Genomic DNA, 6,225 nt, shown 5'->3' with positions numbered 1-6,225 from the left:
CTAATTTAAAATACAAGACCTCTTTGCTTCATGAATGAACTGATATCACATCCTTTGGGCACTTCAGAGCTCACCAATCTTTATTTGTCAGTCCAGATATTAGCCCTCTGAGGATTAACTCTAAGTCAAAAGCAAAAGACATAATACCAAAGGGGGCAATGTCATCCCTGTGACTTACAACTATCATTCCTGTATTTGAGTAGGACCTCAACAGTTCGTTAAAAGTATGCCTAGAAACATCTCAAATACCTCCGAGTCTTGACCAGAGGCTATTGGCCAGCAAGGATCAAGAATTCGGTAAATGTAAATGAGACCACTCTCCCCTCCTAATCCCTCCTCTTCATTTCCCTCAGTGTTGTTTTCATACACCACCAGACATATCATATTTCCTTTCATTTGACCTAGCAAAAGAGATTGCAAAGGAAGTTAATGAAAATACGCTTGCATTTAGAGGATTTTGTAAAGAGACCATTAAACAAGGCTTTTAATATAAAGCTATCATTTATTTAGTTCAGAATTTTCTCCCTCCTTTCTTTACGATACGAATACCTTGTATATTATAACTGGGATTGGAGCACCTGGGTGGCTCAATCAGTTGAGCCACTGACTTCAGCTCAGGTCATGATCTCCCAGTTTGTTAGTTCAAACCTCACATGGGGCTCATTGCCATCAACCTGTCAGAGCAGAGCCTGCTTCAGATCTTTTGTCCCTCTCTCTCTGCCCCTCCCCCACTTGTGCTCTCTCAAAAAAATATATTAAAAAAAAATAACTGGGATTAATTGACATCATCCAGCTGGGTAGCTGATTAGTATTAAAATAAAGTAGAACTTACACTGCTTTCCAGAAGTGTCAGAAGAAAAAAATGAGATTACAGTAATTTTTAAAAACTAAGACAAGTTGTAAAGATTTGGCATTATCACATTGTGCCCAGATATACTCTTGGTATTTTGTAATGACTTTGCTAGAATCCCAAAAATCTTTTTCAAAAGAGGAGACATGCTTTTTTTTCTTTCCCTGTTACTTTGTTAGCTTTTTATGAACCTCCAGATCCAGTGTACACAGACTTTCATGTCCTTGTTCATAGAATTTGTGGATACATTTCTTCTGAATCAGACCTCATGCTTGTATAAAAAGGCTCGCTTGCTCCTTCTGTGACTTGATAGTTTATATTTTGGTTCAAAAGTAAAATGTGAAGATTCACCTGGGACAGCAATGGGAGTAGTAAATCCATATTAAAGCTGTTTCATCCTTTTTCTCATAAAGAATTATTTTCTGAAAGAAAAGAAAATCCCAGCGTATTTTCAACTTTGATGCACAAATGAATTTGGATCACACTTCATATTTTCTTGTGTTCAAAAATATGAAATACTGGTAATTGGGCTTGTGTATTTCCTTACAGTAGTAATTCTAGCTCTCTGGAACTATGTGTTACTATTTCATTTCACTGTAAAACCTACAAAAGAGAGGTTTCATTTTTTTCCCTTTAGTTTTGAGGGTAATGGTCAGCAGAGGGAAAGTAAAAACAAACAAAAAACCCTTTATTGGTTACTGATACAACTTCAGCTACTGCCTTTGTCTGACTCTGCATTCATTTAGTCAGAACACAAGAAAGAAAGCAACTTCTAATATTTAATCAAGAAGTATTAAATATTTTTATTTTTTATCATTCAATATTTGCACTCAGACTTAGCTTTTGCTTATGGTAAAGGATACTCCTTTGCATGCATTATCTTATTCTTATAACCTTGTATGGAAGGTAGTTACATCCGTATAGCAGAAGTGTTTGTGGAAGGCATGCTAATCAGTCATGAAATATAAACAAGAAAGCACAAAGCATGTGACACACTCAGCATCCCTCTCCCCCAAGCAAAGCCCTGCTTCACTGTGGGGTAGAGCATCTGCCTCCACCACAGAATGAGTAAAAATATCCAAGCAAAAACTCATCTTTGTTTTTCTTGCAGATTGCACAATTTATCTCCAATAACACACACATTCATCGTCACCAAAGTTGCGTGGAATAATTATGAGTATTTACTGAATAGACCATGCAAAGCCATATGCTGTTGGTGGAAAAAATGTGGAAGAGAAACTGAAAACTGGCACAAATAATAAGACTGCAAAGTCAGCCACTTACAGTTGAGCAGCACTAGAAAATCATATATGCAATCAGAGTGGCCTATGGCCGTAAATAGAGTTCGGATTTCCATGAGGCAGAACTAGTTTGATAGTAGCTTGTAGGAACTCCAAAATTTCTGTTACAAGTTATAGAATTTCTCAAAAGAAGTTATTAAAGGGAAGTGTTAATATAAGTTATGGCACTTTATATGTATATCACAGTATCTCATTTAATATGCAATGTTCAGAAATTCAAAAGAAAGCAGGAGTCTGGGGATACAGTGGAGAAAAGCAAAATGAATCTTAAGAAGCCCTGGTGAGTTGCTACAAGGTAACATAGTGAAAAATAATCCTCTACTATGTTTGTAATGAATTTTGCAGTTTATAAAATACTTGTCTGCACAGTTTCTCATTTGATTCTTTCAATTCTTGGTATTAGGTACTATTATCCTGATTTTATAGATGATGAAATAGATTCATAGCATTTGAATGATTTGTCCATGTTTACAAATACATAAACGGAGAAAATTTGACAGGAGTCACATCTCCTGAGTTTTGCCCAGATTTGGCAACTGCACAGAAGCTGAGATGTAAAAAGAAGTCAAGACTGTCAGAATCACAGACTTGTATTTAATGCAAATCAAAACTCTTTGAGGAACCAAGCTAAAAGGAAATGATTGAGGACAGTATATGACATGCTAGAGAGAAAACACAAATTTCCAAGACCTGATATTGGGATTGGTAGCCCAAAGAATCAGATATAATGGAGGGGAACACCCATAGCCTGAAGTAATACCATTGTTAGTAGACTGTTTTCCCTGTTCTTTCATTAAAACATTACAGCTTTTAATTGCCTTTGATCTTTCTTAATTTTAAGCCAGTTTCCATTTATTTCAGATTTAAACCAAATAATTCTAAAATCAGATAATTTAAGAAACTCTCTTAGTTTTTGCTATTTTTAATTACAATTCTGCCAACTTCATTGCATTCTTCACCATCTAATTTATTTATGATAAATAAATCTGTTTTCTCAACCATGATAAAAGTACTGTAAAGGTAAAGGATTTGTATTTTTATTTTTTAATCACTGCTGTAGCCTCAGCATCTAGAGGTGTGCCTCATATGAAATAGGATCTCATTAAATACTTCTTTAATTTATTAATAAGTGTATAATTAAAGCTGGTCCTTGAACAACATGGGTTTGAACTCGTACATAGATTTTTTTTCAATAAATACAGTTCTGTAAGTGTATTTTCTTTATGATTTGCTTAATAACATTTTCTTTTTTCTAGCTTACTATATTATAAGAATACAGTGTATATCACATATACAGTATGTGTGTTAATAGATGTTGTAATCAAGAAGGCTTCTGGTTAACAGTAGTCTATTAGTAGCTAAGTTTTGGGAGAATCAGAAGTTACATATGGATTTTTTTACCTCACTGGGGTCAGTGCCCCTAAACCCCCTTCTCTCCACACTATTTAAGGGTCAACTGTAGTTGAATTGTAATGTCCTTCTTTTTTCTTTCTTTCTTTTTTTTTTTTTTTTTTTAGTTCTTTCTTTCTTCAGCTCCTTTTCTGTGGAACACTTAATTGTTTGAACTTGATACTCAGGATTTCTTTCTTAGTATTCATTGCCTCAGTGTTAATTCATCATTAATTTTACTGCATTTTATTTAAAGTATCTTTTCCATTCCCACTGCGTACTCTTAGTCAAAATACTTACCCCATGATAGCAAATTTATTATTTCTTTTCCTACCTAACATGAATTTCTCTGATTATTCACTGCAGTCTGCAATTTATTTCCATATCACTATTTCTAGAGTACCATTTTTTTTTTACCAGTTTTTCTGCTTTGTGGAAATTATATTTTCCTGCAGTTCTGTCCTCAATTCTGGTATAATATCCTTGAATCATAATGGTTTTTATAACTGAGTTTTGTCCCAATAAATCCATTTCCACCTCTATGCCCTTGAAATTTGGTGGGTCATATATCTAGGTATCATAGATCTTTGGAGAAATAAGGCAGCATGGCCTTTTAGTTAAGTATCCAGACTCTCAAGTGACGTTACTACTTAATAGCCGGGTGACTTCAGGCATACGTCACCACTCTCGACTTCAATTTCTCTAACTGTAAAATGAGGATGGTGATAACATCCATATTATAATATAGTTGTATTCGTTTTAATTGATATTTATTCATTGAGGTCAGTAGTAATAACGTCTCTAACACCTTTTGTATTATGTATCCCTTTCCATCATTGTATGATTCTTTTCCTATTGAACAATTTCAGAGTGTACCATCATCAAAGATCACTTTCTGACCACGATGAAACAATTAAAAATAAAACCATTCCATAAGCATCTTTGAGCACAGATAAAAACAAAATGTTTCAAACCACAACAATAACCAATCATGTTCTTCTCCTGGCTCATATGAGAGACTTCTCTCATGAGACATATTTTTTTTTAGCTTCACTGTATTTCCTCCATTTCTGAGACTGAAAAAAGGAATACATAATGTATATACACACACCCACACACACACACAATAGATTTTCTCTCTCTTTCTAACATTACCCAAACCACAGGAAAATCATATTACATTGATCTCTCTTCCAAAACACCCAGTACAAACCTAAATCCTATAGTAAGTCCCCACTAAAGAACAAACAAACAAAAAACTCATCTTGTTTTCATGCCCCAAGTTCCATACTGCACACAGTAGTCCTCATTACAAGAACTCATAAACCTAACTTTGTTTGACTACAGATATGGTTCTGATTGTCTTTGTCTGGCAGGCAGTAACTAGTGTTTGAAAAAGAAATTACTTTCTTTTCTTACCACATTATGGTCTTGTAATATAGAAAAATTCATTATTCCAACTGGGTAAGGAAAATCCAGTTCTTCCTGACTTTTTCTCTCCTGTGTGTCTCCTTTACTACTCACAAAGAACACTACACTTCTGACAGTTCTGGTCACCAAATGTGTAATGCTTTTCCCACACCAAGCAATTCTGTGCAACACAAGCTGGGTTTCCTACATTTTAACTCAATTCTGATATTCTTTATGCAGAGAGAGTGTCACATCCAAGAGGTTAAGAACTCAGTCCCACAGGCTGTTTTCTCCTCCTCACGAATTCAGATGCCAGTCATAATCCCAAGCTATCATCGGTGTTATAACTGATGGGCTATAGATTGGAGGTTCCAACAACCCTTTCCTTAGATTCATTTAATTTGCTAAAGAATCCTGCAGAACTCAGGTAAACACTTTCTTACATTTCCCAGTTTATTATGGGACATGAACAAGGATAGAGATGAATAGCCAGGGGAAGAGCTAAATAAGACAAGGTCTGGGAGGATACTCAGCACAGGAGCTTCTGTCCCAGGGAACTTGGGGCACATCACCCTCCTGATTTCTATGTGTTTGCCACTCTGGAGGGTGGAGGCTGCGGCTGAATATTCCAAGCTTCCAATCATAGTTTGGTCATTTTTGTGACCAGCTCTCATCCAGGTGCCATCCAAGAACCCATTCAGAGTTGTTTCAAATAGAACAAAAGGTGTTTCCAAAGTGCCAGGAATCAGGGGCAGAAATCAATGTGTACAGTTTTTATATTATTTCACAGGTCCTATATTAATTAAACTCTGATCTTACTGAACACTAACTTAAATTTTTTTAAATTTATTTTTGAGAGACAGAGAGAGACAGCACAAGCAGGGGAGGGTCAGAGAGAGAGAGAGAGAGAGAGGCAGAATTTGAAGCAGGCTCCAGGCTCTGAGCTAGCTGTCAGCACAGAGCCCAATGCAGGGCTCAAACCCACGAACCATGAGATCATGACCTGAGCGGAAGCCAGACGCTTAAGCGACTGACCCACCCAGGCACCCTTGAACACTAATTTAAACCTAACCTCTCCATCAAAACCCTCGAGGAGAAAGTAGGGAAAAACCTCCTAGACCTCCACCGCAGCAATCTCCTACTTGACACATCCTCCAAGGCAAGGGAAATTAAAGCAAAACTGAACCCTTGGGACTTCATCAAGATAAAAAGCTTCTGCAAGGCAAAGGAAACAATCAAGAAAACTAATAGGCAACCGACAGAATGGGAAAAGAT

The sequence above is a fragment of the Suricata suricatta genome, chromosome 7, assembly GCF_006229205.1.
Source record: "Suricata suricatta isolate VVHF042 chromosome 7, meerkat_22Aug2017_6uvM2_HiC, whole genome shotgun sequence".
Classification (NCBI taxonomy): Eukaryota; Metazoa; Chordata; class Mammalia; order Carnivora; family Herpestidae; genus Suricata; species Suricata suricatta.
Note: the sequence above shows the minus strand (reverse complement) of the source record.